The 26,379-nt window shown below is 35.5% G+C and overlaps 2 protein-coding genes and 1 long non-coding RNA gene across 4 annotated transcripts in view; 1 reads left to right on the top strand and 2 right to left on the bottom strand.

The window, feature by feature from the left end:
- The window catches only part of LOC127961543 (mucin-5AC-like), a 609,977-nt gene that overhangs the window by 94,639 nt on the left and 488,959 nt on the right, over positions 1-26,379 (bottom strand). The window lies entirely within an intron of this gene.
- LOC127961572 (uncharacterized) overlaps positions 1-26,379 on the top strand; it is a 464,915-nt gene that overhangs the window by 83,790 nt on the left and 354,746 nt on the right. The gene's annotated exons all lie outside the window — the stretch shown is intronic.
- Positions 1-26,379, bottom strand: part of LOC127961553 (obscurin-like) — a 290,119-nt gene that overhangs the window by 90,641 nt on the left and 173,099 nt on the right. The gene's annotated exons all lie outside the window — the stretch shown is intronic.

Genomic DNA, 26,379 nt, shown 5'->3' with positions numbered 1-26,379 from the left:
CTTTTGGGATGGTAAACTGGCTGAAGTATTTCACTCTTAAAAGCCTAAATAAATTAAATAAATCAATCCTGTTTGGATTAATATTGATTTTCATCCCTCACACAGATATAGTGACCAGATGTCCCGAAAAATACGGGACAGTCCCGAATCTAAACTGTTTTCCCAAATCCCGAGTCGAGCCCTAAAATATTATACTAAAGCAAAATCCTGAGTAGCTATTTTCTGATAAACATAAAAAAAATTGTCTGCGGAGGTTGAGTCGTCTTGCAACCAACCCCCGCCGGCTCATTACTGGCTTCATCAACTCTATTTGTTTTGTGAAAAAAATTACAAATTGTCACCACTATCAGATTTATATTTTGATAATATTTCACTATAATATTTTAAAATGTTCTATTTTTTTCAATATTGTAGCCTGTTTTTTTCCCACTTCTCAAGAATTAGTGAAATTCAGTTTGAATAAACTCTTTGTGTCCTGTTTTAACAGGGCTGTAAGCACCATAGACAAGTCCCCCGCAATAATTAAATATGGCCATTCTGAGAGACAGAGATAAAAATTGCATGTGTGAATTATCTGTTCGTCCCTGTTAGTTACTTCAGGAAACACCTCGTAGCTGCCGGGTAATGTCTCGAAGCTATTTTATTATAATAAAAGCGAGAGATAGCGATGACAACATTTGTGCTTGTTTCTCAGGGCTCTAATATTACTTTTCTTTTTAGGAGCACTGGTAAAAAAATAAAATAAATAGATAAATAAATTATGTGGATCACAGTCAAAAAATTAGGGAGTACCTTCTTTATTCTTTATTTGTGACTACGCTAATTTATGCTGCACTTGGTATATTTTGTTAGTCGATATGTAAATAGCTGTGTTTACATGGACACTACTAATCCGATCGTAATAGGACTAGAAGCACAATAAGAATAAAAAAGTGACATGTAAACACGTCAGTCGGATTGAATTGGCCAGATATGACAAAAATTTGATTGGATAGTAAATGGTAGATAATCCTGGAAAACTGGAAAGTACGGCACATGCGCAGTGACACAGAAATACCATAATGACGAGCGGAAGGAGGTGTTTCTCCTGGTGAATAAAGTGTCATAAATAAGTATCCTGTCATTATAATTATAATTATATTATATAATATATATTCAACGTCATCAGATGATTAAAAAACTATGTAAGCTCAATGTTGCACCTCATTACATCCATCTGATTCACAGTTTCTTGAGCAACAGGCCACAGGCTGTGAGGATAGGGTCTGTCACATCAGACACCACCATAACCAACACTGGAGCTCCTCAAGGCTGTGTCCTCTCTCCCTTTCTTTACACACTATACACTAATGACTGTATTAGTCCTTCATCCATCACAACATACTACAAATACTCAGACGATACTGCAATCATGTCTCTCCTCAACGATCACACTAGCATTGCTGCTTACCACGACACGATATCACACTTTACACACTGGTGCACAGACAATTTTCTCCATCTCAATGTTGAGAAAACAAAAGAACTGGTCTTTAATGCACCCAGTCTCAGTCAGATCTCCATTCATGGCAACAGGATAGAACAGGTTGAGAAATTCAAATATCTTGGACTCACCCTGGATAACAAGCTCACTTTTGATTATCACATAAAGGACATCCATAAACGCTCCCAACAGCGTCTGCATATTATACGAAAACTAAATTCCCTTTACATTGCCCCTCATCTTCTGTTACTACTGTACACAAGTATTATCCAGCCCATTCTGTTATACTGCTCCACCAGTTTTTACACCATGCTGTCAGTCACCAACAAAAACAAACTGAATAAAATCACACACATAGCTTCAAAAATAATACACTCCCCTACACCCAACATCTCAGAACTCAATGACAGAGCAATAGACCGCCTTGCGCCTTGTACCATCTGCAATTTCAATCCTTAATAGGCTACAAAGATGAATATTCACCTTTTTGTGTTTTTGTTGTTGCTGTTACATGTGTTCATGTATGTATGGATTTGCCAGTTGCGTGTGATGTTTGACAATCTGTGAGAACAAATTTCCCGTTAATGGACAATAAATTATCTAAATTATCTATCTATCTATAAAACTCCCCTTTCTCTCAGGAACAGGACACCATCCCACCAGTCCTTGTTTAAGACTCTCATCAACAGACTACTAGTTTTGGGTGCGGGAAGGGGCACTTTTACACCTTTTTTTTTTAAAGTAACGTTAAGCAGCACAACAGTTGATGTGCTGGTTGAAGTAGATAAATATCACACGTGCTTTTTAACAGTGTTATTATTAACCAATCATTATTGCTTCATTGTTATTTTATATAATACATTTTAACTAATTTCAAAGGCTATTGATGGCTATAAATATTACAGTATATTAATACTTCTTTGTAAATTATTATTATTATTATAAGTAATTTGCAGTTAACATAGCTACAAGAACGATTATTTGTGGTGTTATTGTAAAAACCATGGGTAATTTTCGTAAGGAAACCTAAAAAAAAAAAAAAAAAACTTTCACAGGATTGTACCTGAAGGTGATAAATGGGCCTTGTTTTCACCTAAATTATCAATAATTTATTTTAATATATATAAAAAATTTATAAGGTGTGCATTGTAGCTGACACCTAAATGAACGCATTACAATTATTTTATGACTACAAGTCTTTCTCCTCAAATGCGATCGAGCTTTAAATTTGCGTTTGAGCCCATGTGAAAAAGGAGCATAATTTACATATGATTTCCATATGGTTTATTTTAATAAATATCAAATATTCAATTCAATCCAATTGTGCATTATACAGACGGTTGGTCTGGGAACGCCCCGTCAGGTGATGAGAATTTAGCCCGTGGGGGAAAACATTGCCTTGGCGCCAATTGAAATACACAGGACAATCATGCCGAAGAGTTGCTGTGTCATTTTCTGTACCTCCAATAAACTAACAAATTATGAATTGAAGTTCTACATCCTTCCTAATAAACATACAGAACCGGAAAGAATTACAAAATGGCTACAAGCAATACATTGTGAGGATGATCAAGGGAAGCTGTGGAATTCCAAGACTAAGCTTGTGTATGTGTGCAGTATTTTTGTGCAGTATTTTTGAATTAATAAATCTACATTAGGGCTGTAAAATTAATCATATATCGATATGGACTAGTGTATATGAATATTAAAGTTAAAAGATACTACAATTGTTCTACGTGTGTCTGGGAATGAGTGCTCAATATGTGCATTTTTGTTATTCAAATACACACGATGTTTGCAGTGTTTTCCCCCACACCGACTCCGCCCTCGCCACTCCCCCAACTTTTACTGGATACCGACTGTATGTACATATCTGACACCTAGATGAACAAGCACAGTTGTTTTTTATGACGGTAAGTAATTTCCTCAAATCCTACTGATGTTAGAAAAGTGTATAACAATATCACATGTAACTTTAGAGATGGTCCCTTAATTTGAGACTCTTGAACGTCCAATGCCATTTTTTTTTTTAACTTTCTTTAGTTTTCTTATCTCTACGCCGAGTTGCTGATGTCCTTTACCCGGGCATATATGTCCATCCAACAATTATGAACATTCAGCCGCAAACAGGTGCGAGTGCGGATGGGAGAATGGCCCATGCTTTTTTTTTTTGGAGCACCTGGGATGGTGCCCCCTTCTGGGAGTGTGTACAGAGACTGTGTACTCTGTGTATAGGGAGTGGCGGTACTTATTATTATTATTGAAATTACAGAAAATGTTCAGTTGCAAAAATCCTTTTGAATGCAGATCCATACTGTGTGAGATGAGAATAAAATCAATTGTAGTGAAATCAAATAATCATTGTTTTATGTTATTGCACTTTATAATTAAAATATATTGCATATAAAATATAAATATAAAGATATATAATGCGTTACATCGATCACATGACCTGGGCCCTCATGAACAGGAGACACATGTGCTGAACACATCTAAAGTAAACTCATCCCAGAACAAAACCTGCTCCAGAGCCAGTAATGTTCAGAGAATGGGTTGCTATCGCTACATACTCTGAACATTATTTCAGTTTTAGGATCCAAACATTGAATTATCGGTTTACGTATTCATAATCTAACCATGTCACATGATCTGATTTCTGGAATACAGCATAGTTCACTTTATAATACATTTAACTTAAACAGAGCTTTTCAATAGACTTCTGAGTGTGACAGCAGTATATGAACAATTCTAAACGTGCATTAAATAATAAAACAGTATTTATTCCACATGACCCTGAGATAACAGCTTAATGACTGATTTTTATGAAATTCAAGGTGCATATTCAAACTCCAGACACTATGTCAGAGTTTTTAAACTAAATTGTTTGGACAGATGGTTCACACCACACACATATTTTATCTTATAGATCATAAACAGATGTCTTTACCTGTGAGAAGTGCACAGAGAATGATCCGTCCCAGTAGACACATGTGACACTTATCAGCCATTTTCTGTTTCTGTCAGTCTTTCTCTTCACTCTATAATTAAAGCTCTTGTTTTTAACACCATCAGCTCATCCTGTGGGTGTTAACTTCCTCTGATCACCAACTTACCATTGAGCTGCATTTCACCCACACTATACTGTATATACATATATATTGTACAGAATGTGTTTTTTTCTATCTTATAAAGTGACCTCTGAAACTCAACACTGCTATTTTCAAAAGTGCACTGAAGTAAATTGATACAAACACACTGTAAACACAATGCATTTCGAAACACCTGACTATAGAATGAGAACTCGTTAGTTTTCGCACACTTGATAGACACACAGTGAACAGTGCGGTCATCTCTGAAGCCAGTTTAGACTGATGGCTGTGAATTTTCACACATTCTGATGACATTTCCTCTTTTTTCCTTTAAGTGATTTTCCTTTAATATACTGTGCCATTTTGCAAAAGCTGCTACAAACCATTTTCAAATGACTGTCAGGCTATGTTTACATGACAACAATGTACACAAACGTTCTTTCATTGTTTTTAAGCGTTTTCATCTATACACAACAGATATCTGCAAAAAGGCCAAAAACGCTGTTTTACATAAATCAGGCCAGTAGTTGGCGCTGTCCTCTTGTTAATAAACAGCATCTGTAGGGAAGTGAAGATTATATGTTGGTTGTAATATTGGTGAAGTAAATCCACACTTTGCTGAAGAAGTGTTAGCAAACTCTTGAGCAGCAACAACAGTTTTACTAACAGCCTGCCAGAAACAGCATTATTACAGACAAATTTTTTCACCAGAACTGTAGAACACATATCATCCACTGCACATACCTATTAAACATTTATATTTACTGTTAATCTAATATATTTACTCTGTTGTCCTGTTTAAAGCAGAAAATTAACATGCAGACTAAACTGGTGTTGAATATCTTAGAGCAGTTTAAGTTCACTTTATAAAAACCTTAAAGGGGTCATCGGATGTGACATGCACTTGTTTGAACATGAATGTGCTGGCAGTGTGTGTACACAAGCACCCTATAATGATAAAGATACACCACTGCCCCCCCCCCCCCCAGGAACTCTTTTCAAGCGACTTCTTTGACAAACCTTAGCAAGTCTCGAGCATGATATCTTGTTTTTACAGCGCACCCAGCAACACTCAGCAGTTTCTTCTGGTTTGAAAGGGTTTTAAATGTCTGATGCATCTGCTGTATTTTGTCACAGAACACAGTCCACATATCCGTGTATTTGGGGCAAGTGCAGTTCTGTTTCCATCTGATTCAGATCACAGTGTAAACACAATCTCTGTTTTTCTGTGTCTGCCCATCTCTATCATCAGCTTGTGTCCGCTGAGTCTGTTTCTGATCAACGTGCTTCTCAGTTTCTACTCTTTCATACTCTACTCTCTCTTTAGGGCCGAATAGCATTGTACCCTCAATTCATCCCTACAGAGTTGTAATAGTGAAGAGTTTTTGGTTTTGGGAGAATATTTTAATTGTACTGAAGACTTGACAAAAACGTGATTGCGTTGAAGTTTTAAAACCAAGAGTTAAACCAAGTAGTGTTTACTGGCATTTCAATATGATTTGCTTAACACTAAACATTTTAAAGTCCCATACTTCTGGGAAACATGTAGAACTACTTTGTATGCATTTTTAATTGTACAAAGGCTTCTCTCAGGATCAAGTGACTTTGGTTGGAGGGCTGCTGCATGTGCTATTTTACAGTCTTAGAGGCCTACAGATGGACAAATCTCCTTTCTCTTTAGACCCCCTGAAACTGAATACTAACAGAATGCCAATTTTCATTGCAATTGGATTTGTGTATAGATTTCTTCTCCATCACAGGGAACATGTTGTAAATAATTTGTGTTTTTTATTTTAATAAGAACATTTAATAAGAGAGCAAAGTGGATAGACCATGACTTTCTTTTTTAAAATTAGATGATAATGTTAAAGCAGAATGGAGAGTTTTGTATAAGCCACCATTAACAAAATGTGTAGGAGACATACAGTGGAGGGTTCTCCACAGAGCAATTGCTGTTAATGGTTTTATTTCTGTTTTAAATCTTAAAGTGAGATCTGAATGTCCTTTTTGATTTTATAGAAAAACTGTTTTTCATGTTGTTCTAGACTAAAATCCTTAAAGGGGGGGGTGAAATGCTATTTCATGCATACTGAGTTTTTTACACTGTTAAAGAGTTGGATTAGCATGCTAAACATGGACAAAGTTTCAAAAATTAAGTTGTACGTTTGAAGGAGTATTTTTGTTCCAAAAATACTCCTTCCGGTTTGTCACAAGTTTCGGAAAGTTTTTTTCGAGTATGGCTCTGTGTGACGTTAGATGGAGCGGAATTTACTTATATGGGTCCTGAGGCACTTCTGCCGGAAGAGCGCGCGCTCCCGTATAGCAGAGCAGAGACATTCACTGATCAGAGCGAGAGCGTCGCAAAATGTCACAAAAGAAGTGTGTTTTTGGTTGCCAGGGCAAGACAACCCTGCACACATTATAAAAAAAAAAAAAAACATCAAGGACCAGTGGATGGAGTTTATTTTTACAGAGCATCAACGGAGTTGTGCAAGTGTTTTGGTTTGTTCCCTGCATTTCGAAGATGCTTGTTTTACAAACAAGGCCCAGTTTGACGCCGGATTTGCATATCTTTTATTTCTTAAGGATAATGCAGTCCTAACGAAAAAGGGTCACGATCGTGTGTTGGAACCGCAGGTGGTGAGAAAAACTGCTTCAAATATCTCTTTGTTGTTAACTTAGCTATCGGCGCGTAAGCACATCAAGTAAACCTTGTACACCTTTAAAGAAAAAAAAAGACGACATAAAGTGGAACTTTGCAAAACTGCTAAGTGTAACGGAGGCCAGCGAGTAGTGCTGTGCAGGTAAACCTCCCCGATCTCAAGAGACGCACTAGCAACAGACACTAGTGGCTGTAGCCATTTAGCCTCCTTGTTAGAGGAGACCCGGGTTCGAGCCCCGCTCAGAGCGAGTGCTCGGAGCATCAGAAAGGACCCGGGAGAGAGGGGTTACATAAGCAAATATATACAGTTTCAATACATACCACATAGAGACGCTGTTGTAGTCGTTGCTGCTGCTGCTCTCGTTCAGTTTCAGCCTCGGGATCTGATTCTGGATCATAAATAAACGGCTGATCCTGACTGTTAGACATGGTTTGTTTTGGATGATGTTTTTTTTTTTTTTCTCATGGTAAAGTCACAGCTTTCAGCGCTCTCAATGCAAAAGCCTACTCGCGCTCGTGATTCTTTAGCTCCGCCCACACGTCACGCCTCCAGCAGCTCGTGTTTTTCCGAAAAAAATCGGCACAGACTATTTTTCTCTTATAAATATAATAAAACTAAAGACTTTTTGGAGATATGAAGGATGCAGTACTACTCTATAGGTACTCAAGATTAACAGGAGATTGAGTGAAAATTAGCATTTCACCCCCCCTTTAACAGCTATTATTATATTATTATAATATATTATTATTATATTATTATAGGTCACACTTGTAGCAAAATTTGTTTGTTCTGTTTCTTGATTCAGGGTTATTATCATCTGAGGTCCTCTGAGGTTCAGCATCATCTCTTCTCAGGTGTTCTGGATCCAGACTGGATCTTCTGTAAATCCTAATGTAAATCCCGTGGCAAAAGAGAAAAACAAATATAGACATAATTAGCATAGCTGCTGTTCCAACAGAGTAAAATTAATTAGTTTAACCCAAGCGGAAGAATAAGAATGAAACATTTGATCAGATGCAACTACACTCACAATTTAAGAGATACATTATTCGTATGCTTGGTGAAAGAGATGCGTTTTTAATCTAGATTTAAACAGAGAGAGTGTGTCTGAACCCCGAACATTATCAGGAAGGCTATTCCAGAGTTTGGGAGCCAAATGTGAAAAAGCTCTACCTCCTTTAGAGGACTTCGCTATCCTAGGAACTACCAAAAGTCCAGCGTTTTGTGACCTTAGGGAGCGTGATGGGTTGTAGCGTGGTAGAAGGCTAGTAAGGTAAGCAGGAGCTAAACCATTTAGGGCCTTATAGGTAAGTAATGATAATTTGTAACTGATACGGAACTTAATAGGTAACCAGTGCAGAGACTGTAAAATTGGGGTAATATGATCATATTTTCTGGACCTGGTAAGGACTCTATAGCTGCTGCATTTTGGACTACCTGTAGCTTGTTTATTGACGAAGCAGGACAACCACCTAGAAGTGCATTACAATAGTCCAGTCTAGAGGTTATTAACAGATCCTTGTGGCACTCCATATTTTACTGATGATAAATGAGATGACTCACCATTTATATGAACAAAATGGTAGCGATCGGGCAAGTTGAATCTTAACTATCTTAGAGCCTGCCCTTGAATACCTGTATAGTTTTGTAATCGATCTATGAGTATGTCATGATCTATGGTGTCGAACGCAGCACTAAGATCAAGTAAGACTAGAAATGAGATGCAGCCTTGATCTGACGCAAGGAGCAGGTCATTTGTAATTTTAACAAGTGCAGTTTCTGTGCTATGGTGGGGCCTGAAACCTGAAATTCTTCATACAGATCATTTTTATGCAGGAAGGTGCTCAATTGAGCAGACACAACTTTTTCTAAAATTTTTGACATAAATGGAAGATTTGAAATAGGCCTATAATTTGCCAGTACACTAGGATCTAGTTTTGGTTTCTTAATAAGAGGCTTGATAACCGCCAGCTTGAATGGTTTTGGGACGTGACCTAATGATAACGACAAGTTTATGATATTGAGAAGCGGTTCTTCGGCTACAGGTAACAACTCTTTCAGATATAGTGATAAGTTTATTTAGCTCTTCCTGTCCTATATTTGTAAAGCACTGCAGTTTATCTTTGGGTGCGATGGATGAGACTGAAGTGTTAGACGCTGTATAATCTACATTTGCTATTGTATTTCTAATGTTATCTGTTTTATCAGTGAAGAAATTCATAAAGTCATTACTATTAAACTTTGATGGAATATTTGAATCAGGTGGCGTCTGGTAATTTGTTAATTTAGCCACTGTGCTAAATAAAAACCTTGGATTGTTTTGGTTTTGTGTATATGCTCTGCCCTAGTAGTTTTTAGAGCCTGTCTATAGCTGGACATACTGTTTTTCCATCCAATTCTAAAAACTTCCAATTTAGTTTTTCTTTCTTGAGAGAGTGAGTATTACTGTTATACCATGGCACAGTACGTTTTTCTCTAACCCTTTTCAATTTGATGGGGCAATATCTTCTAATGTATTAGAGAAAAAATAATGCCCATGTTGTCAGTCATTTCATCTAGTTCATGTATATTTTTGGGCAGGTTATTTGCAAATTTGTCTTTGGTGACTGGAACAATAGTGAATATTAAAATCTCCAATGATTAGCGCCTTATCAACTGTAACTAGAAGGTCTGAGAGGAAATCTGCAAATTATTTTAGGAATTCTGTATATGGCCCTGGTGGTCTATACACAGTAGCCAGAGCAAGAGATACATTAGATTTCTTTTGCATATCTGACAGTGTAACATTAAGCAGAAGTATTTTGAATGAGTTAAATCTGTATCCTGTTTTATGGGTAACATTGAGAATATCACTATATATTGTTGCAACACCTCCGCCACGACCAGTCTGACGGGTCTCATGCTTATAGCAGTAGTTTGATGGAGTAGATTAATTTAGACCAATATAATTTAAATGATTATCAAAAAACGATTTCTGTAAGTGAGCAGATTGTGTCTGTGAGTGTCAATAGTTTTTCACTGTAAATCATTTGCAACATAACTGATGATCAGGGTCAAGTGTCTACACCTCGCGGTTTGGGTCCTTCTGCTGCTGAGGCACAATGGAAACTCAGCTTGTGGGGTTTCGCAGGTTGAGCTTGCAGAAAAAAGTGACAAACGTGATACGAGCAAATGCATAAGAAAAAATTCACAATGCTCACATTTGGCACCCTCAAGCACCAAACATGCATGCTCCTCCCCCAGGCACATCTCCTCAGGTGTCAGAAACCAAGGATACAGAGGCACGCACTTCTTGAAACGCTCACCTGGGTAGACAGACATAGTAACACACTGCTCGCGACAGACGGCTCCTGGAGAGCAAAGAAGATATTTCCAGTTGTTTCACACATGCTTCAGACACAGATCATGCAGGCTGCAATCCCCAATATGCATGGATATACAGAGAAGGGGAACCATTGTAAGGAAAACAATGAACCATTAAGTGGTGATATTCCCTTTATGTCTGTGTATTTTGTGATCATAATAAAGGAAATATCATATTAATGCAGCTTATTTTTAGAGAGGTTGCTCAATTCCCTCAATTTTAATAACTGAATTGATCAGTTTGAAGTTTTGGTTTTTGACGTCTTGTTTAGGAGTGAGGTGTTGTTTCACACATGCTTCAGACCAGTGTTGTGTTAGTTACTAATAAATAGTAACTAGTTACAGTTACTAGTTACTTCATTCAAAAAGTAACTCAGTTATGTTGTTGATTACACCAAAAAGTAATGCATTACAGTTAAAAGTAACTTTTTAGTTACTTTTTTAAAGAATGTTCATTAATGTTCCCATTAATTCCCTTTTATGCGTTATGGTCTATACAAACACAAAACTGACTTAAACAGAAAGTAATTTTTAAACTATTTTATTTAAGTCAGACCAGCACAAACTGAATACTGTATATCACAATGATTTCTGAAATAAATAACAAAACAAGCTGAATAATATATTCAGAATCAAAAACTATATATATATATATATATATATATATATATATATATATATATATATATATATATATATATATATATATGTAAATGCTGTTAAAAAAAATTAAATCTATGTTATCATGCTAATGAGCTGCCTGAATGTGATGGGACGTTGGAGCTTAGCTTAAAATCACAAGACTAAGTCTTCATGTTAACAAAGAATAGTACACAAGCATCTCCAAAACTATCAAAGGTTATTTAAAAATAAATTAATTCATGAATTATTTTATGACACACCTTTTTACTGTCTTATTTATTTAGCCTATGAATAACTTCGAGAATAACTTTATTTTTATCATTATTATATATTATTATACAGGTTATGCATACAAAGCTTTTATCCGAAACGACTTACAAAAGATGAACAAATTACTCCAGAGTCAGTCACAATGCCCAGTTTATTATACAATAATAATCAAGTGTTAAGATTATCACAAATTGAACAAGATTTGGATGCACATCTTTCTAAATTGTTGTATTCCACCTCGTACTACACTTGATAGAGAATCACTTTACTGTAGCCCTGTTCCACATAATAATATTCAATAAAACTGTATGTTAACACGTATCCGTGAGTATGGTTTACAAATCCGAGGGAACGGATTGCGAAAGCGTGCACACGGATTATGAATTCGTGGGTAAGGTTTACAAAATCTGAGCACACAGATTGGAAATTCGTGATCACAGTTTGTTAATCCGTGGTCACTATTTGTTAAGACGAGGGAACAGTTTATAAATTTGTGAGTACGTTTTATAAACTGAGGGGATGGGTTGCAAAACCGTCGCCATGGATCTCTTTTTTCTCCTACAGGTGACGTGCGGGGCTCCGTTAGTACAGTTTACAAATCCGAGGGTACAGTTTACAAAATCTGAGCTCATGGTTTGGAAATTTGTGGGATAGGAAATGACATTCGAGCCAGAAAGACACAGCTTACATTTGACTAAAAGGTTTTTGTCTTTATGCCCAACTAAAGTGAAATAATGATCATATTTCCAATTTGAGAAACTCATCTTGCTCTCGCCTTGACTCATCATGACTGCCGCACATACTTGAATAAACGGAAACATGCCCACAGTGCATCTTCGTGTTTACAGTGGTTGGCATACACCAATCCTACTATGCGTCGCTGTTGTAAACAGGCTAAGCTGTAGGCTACACTTCAGCTAAAATTAAATAATTTAACAAAGTAACGGACAATGCACCATATGATAACGGTAACGGAGTTAATTTATTTAAAAAGTAATGCGTTACAGTATTAGTTACTGTCAAATGTAACTGCTGAACAATGCTTCAGACACAGATCATATTTACTGTTTTAAATATATTAAGGCACTTAATATATAAGTGATTTATAATGTTTGTCGGACTGTTTAATGAATGAAATATTGCCGCGGGTGATAATATAGATTGCAAATGATCAAACTTGCATTTTGTTCACATACCGTGGTTTTATTGTTTTGAGAGGTGATCTAAATATTTGCAGTTGTGAAACAGATGGAAAACTGATAGGCTTGTGCTGCAGTTCAATGGATGTTTTGCCCTCCAGGTATTCGAGTAAGACACGTGACTGAAAGCTACAGGTAGATGGGGATCAGCTGATGAGAGATTGATCCAACGTGACCTGCCAGAACTAAACCTACGCTTGATTTTAGCAATAGACCTTACAAGAAATTGAAATTATGTTATTGAAGGATAAAGTTAGTTCTGGTGCAGGTTTGTTCCTATATGAGTATGCTCTTTTCTAAAATAACTTACTTTATCTTGTTTTGCTGTTGTGTAATTTATAAGGAAATAAAAAAGAAAAAGGGGGGGGGGGAACTACAACTCTGATTGTTTGTATATGTACTTATTCAATTATTTATCTGCTTACATTACCATGCAATTTTTAAAACAACAATAACTTTTCTGACAAACAAACAAGTTTAGGGGTGAGCTGGACCGCAGACAGAAGGCAAAAGGGCCAACAAGTGTTAAGCATCTCTCAGGGAACTCCTTCAAGACTGTTGGAAGACCATTTCAGGTGACTACCTCTTGAAGCTCATCAAGAGAAAGCCAAGAGTGTGCAAAGCAGTAATCAAAGTAAAAGGTGGCTACTTCGAAGAACCTACAATATGACATATTTTCAGTTGTTTAACACTTTTTTTGTTATGTATATGTAGCAGGGCGAAGTGTTACCCTGTTGATTATTGGATAGAGTCATGTGAAAATGTTCAGCAGTCTGCTGTCACGATATAAAAAGAGGAAGTTTTTGTCACTCGGGATGCGTTGTCACCCATACCACCCTTTTACGGAAGTTGGCATTTATGAATGGGAGTGTATCTGGAGTGCCGCCTCTGTGTTCTGCTGCTGTGTGTAGGCACTGCATGTTATCGTCAGCGACTGTGCATAGTACCGTGTTATGACATCTTCCGGTATGTATGAGAGCCATTCGTATGGTTTGCCTTTTTTTCTCTTTGTTGTATTATTAGTAATTGTTATGTCTCATGTTCGACAGATTGAGTGACAGGATCAAGAGTTTCACCTCTATATTTTGAGACGGGATGCGCGTCTGTTGATGTAACGCACTGCTAACATAGTTTTGATGCCTTCAGTGTGAATCTACAATTTTCATAGTCATGAAAATAAAGAAAACTCTTTGAATGAGAAGGTGTGAAGGTGTGTCTGTACTGTGTGTGTGTGTGTGTGTGTGTGTGTGTGTGTGTGTGTGTGTGTGTGTATATATATAATATTGAACTCAATAAAAATCATTTCAGCCGCTAATAGCAGTTACATCAATCAATGTTACATCCATCAATAGAGCTGAAGATACCACATCTGAACACAATCATAGCTGTAGATTTAGATCTGATACAGGCATGACTCTACTTACATTCTGAAAACCTGAAATGTTTCATGATGACCTGTTACTCAGAATAAAACTACACATTTCACAAATCTACACTAGATTAATAGATGTGCTACAATTTTTGTTTACTTCATTGACTTTTGTTAATACTTTTACCAATTATGGATATTATTCATGCCTTTTACTAAAAAGTCAGAGTTCTGATATGAGATCAAACCATCGGATAAACCAACAACCAGAAACCAGCAGAAGAAAATATAAATAAACCAAGATTGGAAAATCAGGTGTATTTTTTTTTTCACTTTGCCATTAAATCTTAACAAACATGCATTATAAACTACTAGATTGAATTAAAGGTTTCAGACTTATGATTCTGATTTGTTGTGTTTTGCTGACTAAGTTTTGTATCTTTTAAAGTTTTATGTGCCTGTAGAAGCTTGCGTTCTGCAAGTGAACGTTGTTTGATTGTGCCATCCCAAAGAAGCACAAAAGAAGGTCTTCTAAATTAACTGTTCTAAAATGAAAAATAGCTTTGTAATCTGTTGGTATTCTATCACACATATTTCCTGTTCACTATTCTATCTGTTTTCTTTTTATTTATTATATTATTATATAAAAAATAACCTTGCTACATGTACTGCGTTAAGGTTACTGAGACTTGTAAAGCACTTGTATGTCATTGCTCTTCTGTTGATTTTGATTGCTTCAATTGTCCTCATTTGTAAGTCACTATGGATAAAAGCGTCTGCTGAAAGACTAAATGTAAAAGTTGCTTACCTTTTATTCAGCACAAACATTATTTTTCCTGTTATTGATTAACTTACATATTTTGAGCTGGATATCACACTGTAAAAAAAGTCCGTAAAAATACAGTACAATATACCGTGATAATTTAAAGGAATTGTCCGTATTTTCTTTTTACAGTCGTTTCTCCGTTATTTTTAACTACGCTTTGCATTGTGGGTACAAGAAGCTCAGTCTACAATCGGCGCGAAACCAATGCTTTTGCAGGCGCCATTATTCACGGAGATACTCTCTGTCAAAATCTCATTTTAAAGTCGGATTTAGGATTTTGAGAATGGTTCCTACACTTCCTTTGTTAATTATTTTGTTGTTAAATGTAACAAACTGTATTGTTAACTTTGTTGCTGCCTGGCTTGTTTGGCAAATGAATGTCGGAGCCGTTGCATTCAACATTTTCAGCATACAGTCACATCTTAACGTTAATTTACTCGACGTGGAGCTACATGTTGCAGTGTTTGCAGTGCACTCTTTTAGTTTTATAAATAAAGGTTTATTACCTTTTTATTGTTGTTGATGCGGTGTAAAGTGTTTGTTAATGAGCATGTCTAAAGCATCAGGCGTATTAATGTTTCTGAGGTGATATTGAGCTGCTGTGATAACGTTAAAACTGAATTGCGGTACAACTTTGTTTAGAGCGCTTATGCCTTCAACAGGAGCAGGCAGAGCAATTGTCAAGAAAAGAAGACGCCATTAACGTTACGACTTTTTACGAGATTATATGAGCAGAAGATCTGACATCACGGAGTTCTTCAAGGATAACGCACCTTTTCTGCCAAACAAGGTAGGTTTAGACATTTCATCGGCTTATTTATGTTAAACACACACACACACACGATAAGTTAATTCTGTAACTTTACTGGCACCCTGTCTGTGAACGCACACATGTCATGCACGCACAGAGAATGGTGCTTCATACAAGTTCTCTCACTCTTACACAGACAAAAGCATGCACAAAATGTACATTTTTGGCGAGTGAGAGTCTCAAATAAGTTAATAAGTCTTGACTGATGTAAAGATTAGGGATGTGTCAAATGTCCGTCTATGTGAGTCATGTTTAAAAGGGACAGTAGTTCATGACATTGATGGTGTTTCTGTTTCTTTTCTTTTTCTTTTCTAATGGCAGGTCATAATTGCTGCTGTACTTTGCATCCCAAGCCCCCCCTGCATTGTTATCACGGGTTTGTATTATGTTTTATTTATTAAGTTTTTATTAATGAAAGCTTATGTGTAGCAAAATTCAGTTAGAAATGTAATATGCAAAATGGCAATGCAATATGTAAAACAGCAATGTGTTTCTGTATTTTAATGTACATTTTCCCTACATGTCCAATATTTAGTGCAAAATGAAAATAAAAAAAAAAACTATTATATAATTTACATTTGCTATTTCCTACAACAATAATTTTAATATGCAAAATAAAAACATATTTTAATGCTTTATAAGTTGCAAAATTCAAATGAACATATATTACACAAATTGATTAGATTTGTTTAATATGTCCAAGCAAAAACTGTAGTAAAATTATCATTTAAATGCTGTTTTTCCTAAACAAATTTTGACTTGGGGGTAGGACACTTGGGATTGCATTTTCATCATAATACAGCATGATAATTGTAGCAAAATACAGTGAGAATTTCAGAATGCATTCTGAGCCAAAGGTGCCACAAAATGGTGGTTTCAATTTATATTATTCTTAGTGCATTAAAGAAGTGGATTGACACTTACAAGATGTTTCAGTTGCATTTTCACTTAATACCTCGCAATGAATATAAAGTCAGTGTGGATTTGAAATGCATTTGGAAATGCATCACGCCCCTGACCTGTCAATCGTTAGGCTACATCAATGTGGGGGTCAGCAACAGGACACACAATATGTGTATATTCACTCAACCAAACGCTCTCCACACTGACTTAAACTAAATTCATCGCTGGGTATTAAATGAAAATGGTATTGAAACGTTTTATATGTAAGAGTCAATGCATTTAAGAAAAATAAAGATTTAAATCACCATTTTGCTGCACATTTGGCTCAGAATGCATTGTGAAATTCTCAATGCATTTTTGCTACAATTTCATGAGGTATTATGATGAAATTGCAATCCCAAGTGTCCTACCCCCCAAGTCTAAATGCATTTAGGAAAAACGGCAATTAATAATAATTTAGCTAGATTTTTTGCTTGGACATGTTAAACATATGTAATAAATTTGGTAATGCATTTTCACTGTAATTTTTCAACTTATAAAGTGTTAAAATGTTTTTAATTTGCATATTAAAACTAGTGTAGAAAATGGCAAATGTAAATTATATAACTGAGTTTTTATTTTGCACTAAATTTGACACATGTATGGTAAAATGTTAATTAAAATACAAAACTACATTGGCATTTTATGTATTGCATTGCCATTTTGCACATTTCAAATTGAATTTTGCTATCCATATGGTTCCATATTTATTTACCATTAGGGATGTTCAACACTGACAAGAAATTAGTCATGGAGTCCTTTAGTCAGTTAACAGAAAGATTTAATCAATGTTTGGAGTGGCTTTCTGAATTTACAATGTGTTGTTTATAATTTCTTTGTTTATTGTTATTGGTGATTCCAGATTGCTGTCACACAAGTTACCATTTCCTCCCCCGTTGTGGTCGGCCGAGCTACAAATTCTCTTTGTTTTATTTTAAACATAAATATCCAGAGGAGAATGACACCTACGCTGGAATTCATTCAAATGTAAGGAACATATCTAATAAAACTGTGTATAAAGCATTTTGTTATGTTGCCATTTAGTTGAAAATAATAAGGGTTAGTTCACTCAAAACCAAAAATTCTGTCATTAATTACTCACCCTCTTGTTGTTTCGAACCTGTGAGACCTTCATTCATCTTCAGAACACAAATTAAGATATATTTGATGGAATCTGATAGCTTTCTGACCCTCCATAGACAGCAAGTGCCCTACCACAATCAAGGCATAGAAATATAGTATAAGGACTTCGTGAAAATGGTGCATGTGACATCAGTAGTTCAACTGTAATTTTACGTTAATTTTGTGTTCTGAAGATAATTGAATGAATTACGGGTTAAGAACGACATGAAGATGAGTGATTAATGACAGTTTTAATTTTTATGTGAACTAATGATCTCTAAGTATTTCATAAAACATTCTTGACAAGATCATGTGACCGATGCAATTGGAGACCACTGGAAATGCAAGTTTAGCATTTTATAAGCAATGCTTAATATGGAACTTGATAATTCAATCTCAACCTGTTCTGCACATTACTCTGTACTTCACTTTCATTCATGTTCATTTCTTGTCATTAACAGTCTTCCTGTTAAGAAATCCTGACCGAGCGTCAGAGGTTCAGATGAAGGGAATCTACGCTTCCAGGACTCATGTATGAACTACTTCTAGATTCCAAGGTTTTTTTTTTTGTTTTTTTTTTTTTTCAAATCTCAATTTAGGACTTGGACTGAACATGCAGCAAAAAAAAAAAAAAAAAAAAAAAAAGTTTCCTCAAACGGGCACATGGCAAGAAATACTAAAAGCACACAAACACTTGGAGCCCTGATCTTAATTTAGATTGTATAGTTCTCTTAGTTTAACATTAAAATGTCAGGCATGAGTGCATAAATCTTTGTTCTTTATTTTCAAATGCTGTACAAGCTTTTAATTTTTTTTTTTTATGTCAATTGTAGATGCAGATAATTTAGCATGAATAAAAGGCAAGTTAATCTAACTAGGTTTAGTTCACCCGTAATATTATATGAAAAGTCTCATTCCAATCCTATTAGACTTTTGTTCATTTTTGGAACACTAATGAAGATCCATTTTAATGAAATCTGACAGCTATACTATGGAAGGCATTTTCTGCCAAATTTAAATAAATAAATTAAATGATTAAAATGAAAATTAAAACCAGATTAACGATTTCATTACAGAAAACTGTACGCAAAATATGTGACAAAATTGAGAATTAAATTAAATGATTTCATTTTCACAGTGACATCCCTGTCAAATTGAAACATAAAATGCAATTGGCGATTTCACATTTGATTTTCAATACAGTCTCGAGGCAAGATTGCCAATATTAAAATGAAAAGCCAAACGTGAAAAATAAACTACAAACACAGTTTTTACAAAGCTCTTTATTAACGCTCACGCAATAATGGTGACACAATTCAAATTTAAATGTAAATTTTACTTTTCATTTTAACTCCTCTTTTATTTCACAGTTTTCATTTTCGTTTTCATTTTCAAAGACAACCTGCATGCAAATTCTATGTTAATGAGTGGGTGTGGCTCAATTACGCTGTTACGTGGAGGAGCTAAAATGGCGGTTATGGCCAGTATAGCAGCAGAATTAAACCAGCTAGCAAACATTTCGGATGATGATGACTTCATTTTGTTATAAATAGTCTTAGTGAGGTTGTGCAGTGCCTTCAGACATCAGATTTTCCGGGGAGTCTCGTCCTGGCCCAGTTCGGTAAAACTGGCAAGATATTCACAGATTCGACTTTTCCGGATCAATAACTCGCGAGAGAAACGTTTTTGGTACACGAATTATGCCTCTTTTTACTCGTAGTGATGTAGTAAAGGAGCTACAAGCCAGTTTGCCTGAAAACAAGCTTTCCTCCGCTCTGTACAAAATACGTTGATCTCAATGCGCTGGCGTCTGAGAGACAAGTCCTAAGGGACCGTCTGCAAAGTGCGAAATGCGAAAAAGGTTACTAATAAAATACTCAATAACTTCACAGTAACACACTGTAGTGTCACCAAATTCAGTTCACACATCACTGCTCTCCTGCTGCTTATACTACAATGTTGGTTTTAAAAATAGTTGCTTTTGCACAATTTTACGATTTTTTTTATTATGAAAACGTCAATAACGTTACTCTAACACACTGTACTTTCACCAAATTCAGTTCAAACATCACTGCTCTCCTGCTGGTTATACTACAACACTCATTTTGAAAGTAATTGCTTTTGCAAATTTTTTATGATTTTTTATTATGAAAAATAATTAATTACTTCACTGTTATTGAACATAATAGTTAATAACTTTACTGTAACACACCGTACTTCCACCAAATTCAGTTCACACATCACTGCTCTACTGCTGTTTATACCACAACTTGGATTTTAAAAGGAATTGCTTTGGCAGATTTTTGATGATTTTTTTAATTATGAACAATAGTTAATAAATGTACTGTAACACACTGTACTTCCACCAAATTCAGTTCACAGATAACGGTTCTCCTACTGGTTATGCTACAACTTTAATTTTGAAAGTAATTGCGTTGGCACATTTTTTATGATTTTTATTATGGAAAATAAAGTCACCATTATTGAACATAATAGTTAATAACTTTACTGTAACAGACTGTACTTCCACCAAATTCATCTCACACATCACTGCTGTACTGCTGGTTATACTACAACTTTGATTTTAAAAATAATTGCTTTGGCACAATTTTTATGCTTTTTTATTTTGAACAATAGTTAATAACTTTACTGTTACACATTGTACTTCCACCAAATTCAGTTCACACATCACTGCTCTCCTGGTGGTTATACTACAACTTTCATTTTGAATGTAATTGCTTTGGCACATTTGTTATGATTTTTTATTTTAAAAAATAGTTAATAAATTCACCATTATTGGACATAATAGTTAATAACTGTAATGTAACACACTGTATATTCATCAAATTCAGTTCACACACCACTGCTCGCCGGCTGTTTATACTACAACTTTCATTTTGAAAGTAATTGCTTTGGCACATTTGTTATTACTTTGTATTAAGAAAAAGGTAAATAACTTTACTGTAACACACTGTACATTCATCTAAATCAGATCACACATCACTGCTCTCCTGCTGGTTATACTACAACACTCAAATTGAAAATTATTGCTTTGACAAATTTTTTAATGATTTTCTTAATTATTAAAAATAGTTAATAACTTTACTGTAACGCGCTGTACATTCATCAAACTCAGTTCACACATCACTGCTCTCCTGCTGGTTATACTACAACTTTAATTTTGAATGTAATTGCTTTGGCACATTTTTTAGAATTTTTATTATGTATAATAGTTAACTTTACTGTAACACACTGTACTTTCATCAAACTATTGAACTTTTTTCAAAATAACAAATCATAACAAATGTGCCAAAGCAATTACTTTCAAAATGAAAGTTGTAGTATAACCAGCAGGAGAGCAGTGCTGTGTGATCTGATTTTGATGAAAGTACAGTGTGTTACAGTAAAGTTATTGACTATTTTTAAAAAAGAAATTATAAAAAATGTGCCAAAGCAATTATTTTCAATATGAAAGTTGTAGTAAAACCAGCAGGAGAGCAGTGATGTGTGAACTGAATTTGGTGAAAGTACAGTGTGTTACAGTAAAGTTATTAACAATTTTTCCTTAATTAGCATTCATAAAAAAATTTGTTAAAGGAATTATTTGCAAGATTAAAGTTGTTGTAAAACCAGCAGGAGAGCAGTGATGTGTGAACTGAATTTGGTTGACATACAGTGGGTTACAGTAAAGTTATTAACTATTATGTTCAATAATGGTGACTTTATTAACTATTTTCCATAATAAAAATCATAAAAAATGTGCCAACGCAATTACTTTCAAAATTAAAGTTGTAGCATAACCAGTAGGAGAACTGTTATGTGTGAACTGAATTTGGTGGAAGTACAGTGTGTTACAGTACATTTATTAACTATTGTTCATAATTTAAAAAAATCATCAAAAATCTGCCAAAGCAATTCCTTTTAAAATCAAAGTTGTAGTATAAACAGCAGTAGAGCAGTGATGTGTGAACTGAATTTGGTGGAAGTACGGTGTGTTACAGTAAAGTTATTAACTATTATGTTCAATAACAGTGAAGTAATTAATTATTTTTCATAATAAAAAAAATCATAAAAAATTTGCAAAAGCAATTACTTTCAAAATGAGTGTTGTAGTATAACCAGCAGGAGAGCAGTGATGTTTGAACTGAATTTGGTGGAAGTACAGTGTGTTACAGTAAAGTTATTAACTGTTTTTCATAATAAAAAAATCATAAAAATGGTGCAAAAGCAACTATTTTCAATATAAGTGTTGTAGTATAACCAGTAGGAGAGCAGTGATGTGTGAACTGAATTTGGTAAAAGTACAGTGTGTTACAGTAACGTTATTGACGTTTTCATAATAAAAAAAAATCGTTAAATTGTGCAAAAGCAACTATTTTTAAAACCAACATTGTAGTATAAGCAGCAGGAGAGCAGTGATGTGTGAACTGAATTTGGTGACACTACAGTGTGTTACTGTGAAGTTATTGAGTATTTTATTAGTAACCTTTTTCGCATTTCGCACTTTGCAGACGGTCCCTTAGGACTTGTCTCTCAGACGCCAGCGCATTGAGATCAACGTATTTTGTACAGAGCGGAGGAAAGCTTGTTTTCAGGCAAACTCGCTTGTAGCTCGTTTACTACATTACTACGAGTAAAAAGAGGCATAATTCGTGTACCAAAAACGTTTTGCTCGCGAGTTATTGATCCGGAAAAGTCGAATCTGTGAATATCTTGCCAGTTTTACCGAACTTGAAGGCACTGCACAACCTCACTAAGACTATTTATAACTCGAGGATCGACATCGGAGTTTGTGACGGCTGCAAAATGTCCAAGTGTATCCAATATAGATTCAACTCGTAGCAAAATGAAGTCATCATCATCCGAAATGTTTGCTAGCTGGTTTAATTCTGCTGCTATACTGGCCATAACCGCCATTTTAGCTCCTCCACGTAACAGCGTAATTGAGCCACACCCACTCATTAACATAGAATTTGCATGCAGGTTGTCTTTGAAAATGAAAACGAAAATGAAAACTGTGAAAGAAAAGAGGAGTTAAAATGAAAAGTAAAATTTACATTTAAATTTGAATTGTGTCACCATTATTGCGTGAGCGTTAATAAAGAGCTTTGTAAAAACTGTATTTGTAGTTTATTTTTCACATTTGGCTTTTCATTTTAATATTGGCAGTCTTGCCTCCAGACTGTATTGAAAATCAAATGTGAAATCACCAATTGCATTTTATGTTTCAATTTGACAGGGATGTCACTGTGAAAATGAAATAATTTAATTTAATTCTCAATTTTGTCACATATTTTGCGTACAGTTTTCTGTAATGAAATCGTTAATCTGGTTTTAATTTTCATTTTAATCATTTAATTTATTTATTTAAATTTGGCAGAAAATGCCTTCCATACTATACTGTATTAGACCTTGAAATGGTAGTTGCATAGGCTGTCAATGGAGGAACAGAAAGCAGAGATTTCATAAAATATACTCTTCATTTGTGTTTCAAAGATGAATGGAAATCGTATGGATTTGGAACGGTATGAGGGAAAGTAACTGATGTCAGAATTCACATGTTGTGCTTTTAAATAATGTGTTCTATAGGAAAATTATGTAATTTCACTTGACTATTGACTATTAGTCTGTAGCAATTGTTAATAATGACAGCCCTGTTTTTGTATTAATTTTTACCCCATGTATTAAAAAAATAATAAAATAATAAAATCTTTATCTTTGTGACCATTATTTGGTGCAACACCAATATTGTACAGGTACCTGCTCATATTTTATTTTAATTTTGTACGGAATTAAACATTTTAGGATGACTGAAGTGTCCTTTAATGGTATTGATTGAGTACTTTAATAATACGGAATATTACATTTTAGGTTTGATGGAAGTGTCCGTAAATGGTAAAGTCTGGTAAATCTACGGAAATATCTGTTATAGGGTTTACGGAATTGTCCGTACAATAACGCAAAAATTTACCATTTTAGGTTTGATGGAAGTGTCCGTCAATGGTACAGAAAAACTCAGGTAAAATCTACGGAAATATCCGTTTTAAGGTTTACGGAAGTGCCTGTACAATAACGGAAAAAGTGCTGGTAATTAATTACCATCACTTTTTCCGTTTTTTAACGGAACTTTTTTTAACAGTGCACAAAGAGATAAAAGAGAGACTGGAATATGGAAACTTAACCATTTAACTGGAAGCTTAGAGCTGAACAGCTGAAGATGAAGGTCAAAGTGTCCATTTTCACAATCATTAGTGTGTGTGCATTTCTACCAGCTCTTGTTTGGTCTGTCAGAGATGCCATTCATCACTGAAAGAATGGCCACCGTATTTCAGTCTTCATCATCATCCTACTCCTCACTGACTTTGTTGAGCTTCTCTTGAATCCCTACATACTGTTAAAATATCTCTTAGATTAGATCCCCTCCTGTAAGGACTGGAAAAGTACAGATTTGTGGACCAATACTACAGTCAAAAAAATATATATAAAAGACTACTTTTACCTTTTATAAGGCTCTTTTATTTTATTGTATACCAGCCATTCACTAACATTGTTTTCTGTGATACATGGGAATCTAAAATACACATCTAACAAGTGATTTTCTCTGTATGTCAGTTTTTTTGTGATCATATTAAAGTAAATATCATATCAATGCAGGTTAGTTTTAGAGGTGAGAGATTGCTCAATTCCTTAAATTTTAATAACTGAATTAATCAGTTTGAAGATGATGGCTCACAAGATGAAATACTGTTTAGAAGTTGTGAAGGGTGACAGTTTCACTGATAGTCAGCTCATTTAGTTATTATGCAAACTAAGGACACATTTAGGCTACATAACTTTTGCATAAATGCCAAAACACGCACATGCAAAATGAAAAAAAAAAAATGGTATGAACAAGTAATGATTTGTACTTTATCTTTGTTTGAATTTGTACAATGCAAATCATTAAGATTACAATCTGTAGAAAACAGTGAGTTTGAACATCCAGCCATGAATATTTAGTGGTCACTGGAGCAAAAGCATGTCCTAAAATATACTGTTTGTTTCTGTCATTGTCAGAAGTCCTTGGAGTCCTTGGTTTATGTCACCCTCCTTTATTGTGTTCCCTGGTGTTTGTTGTGTTTCTTGTTTTGGACTGCTTTTCTGGATTTGACCAGTCCAACGCCACTGCACAAGCTGGCCGCCAGCCCAACGCCACTGCACAAGATGGCCAACCTTTAGCCACTCCACAAGATGTCAGCCACCGTTGACTCTCCAGAGTCGAGTCAGGTCCCCGTGGACTCTCCAAAGTCATGTCAGGGCCCCGTGGACTCTCCAGAGTCGTGTCAGGACCCCGTGGACTCCTCAGAGTCGCGTCAGGTCCCCGTGGACACTCCAGAGTCGCGTCAGGTCCCCGTGGACTCTCCAGAGTCGAGTCAGATCCTCGTTGATTTCCCAGAGGCTAGTCAGATCACCATTGACATTCTAGAGTCAGGTCAAGTCACCATTGACCATCCAGAGTCAGGTCAAGTCGCCATTGTCCATCAAGTCAATGTAACAATGTTCTTTCGTGGGAAGAAAGAGGCGGGAACCGGCAGACAATCACAATGACTTTAATAATAAAATAAAGACAAAACAGCGCGTCAGCCCCTTGCCTAGAACGGTGTCAGGTACTGGAAGGTATATACCCTGGTGGGCACCGTTGAATGACATCACAGTAAAGAATCATTATCCTTTGCCGTTGATGTCATCGGCCTTCGAGTTCCTTCGGGGGCAACAATCTTTACGAAGTTGGACCTTCGCAGTGCTTATCACTTTGGATTAGGGAGGGGGACGTTTGGAAAACCACCTTTAACACCAATACAGGGCATTTGGAGTATTTAGTTATGCCGTTTGAGCTTTCCAACTCCCCGGCCTTCATAAAACAGGAAGAAAGAGCATACAGACAGTGTGACAGATGAAATCAACCAAGATTGGACACATTCTTATGTCATGAGAACATTGCTGCATAAATCTCCTGAATATATCTGGGTAAGACTTTTTTTTTTTCACTTGAAGCCATTTGATATGAAATGACATATAATGCATGTAGTGCACAGCTGTCTCTTTGTTGTTATATGTTTAGGTACAATTATGAGCTTTGTTTCTTCTGAACGTTGATCAGCACTTATTCTGCACAAATACAAATTTTCAAGTTGTTTAATTACATATTTTCAGATGGAAATCGTGAATACATCAAACAGAGTCTCTGATATGGAAAATTATACATATAACTGGGAGCTGGAAGATGAACACCGGGAGATGAAGGTCAGTTGGTCCATCTTCACCATCATTAGTGCGTGTGCAGGTCTACCAGCTCTTGCTTGGTCTATCAGAGATCTAATTCATCACAGAAAGATTGGACACCGGATTTCAGTCTTCATCATCCTCCTCCTCCTCACTGACTTTGTTGAGCTTCTCCTGAGTCCCTACTTGCTTTTAAAATATCTCCTAGATGAGTTCTCCTGGTATATGGACTGGACAGATAGGGTTTTGTGGGGTTTATGGTGGTCATTGAAAGACTGTGGTATTATCTTAAACCAGCTGGTGGCGCTAGAGGGAATTCTCTCAGTCAAATATCCACT

Source organism: Carassius gibelio, chromosome B7, assembly GCF_023724105.1.
Source record: "Carassius gibelio isolate Cgi1373 ecotype wild population from Czech Republic chromosome B7, carGib1.2-hapl.c, whole genome shotgun sequence".
In the NCBI taxonomy this organism is placed as follows: domain Eukaryota; kingdom Metazoa; phylum Chordata; class Actinopteri; order Cypriniformes; family Cyprinidae; genus Carassius; species Carassius gibelio.
The sequence above is the reverse complement of the archived record's forward strand: the minus strand, read 5'-3'. Positions and strand labels throughout refer to the sequence as shown.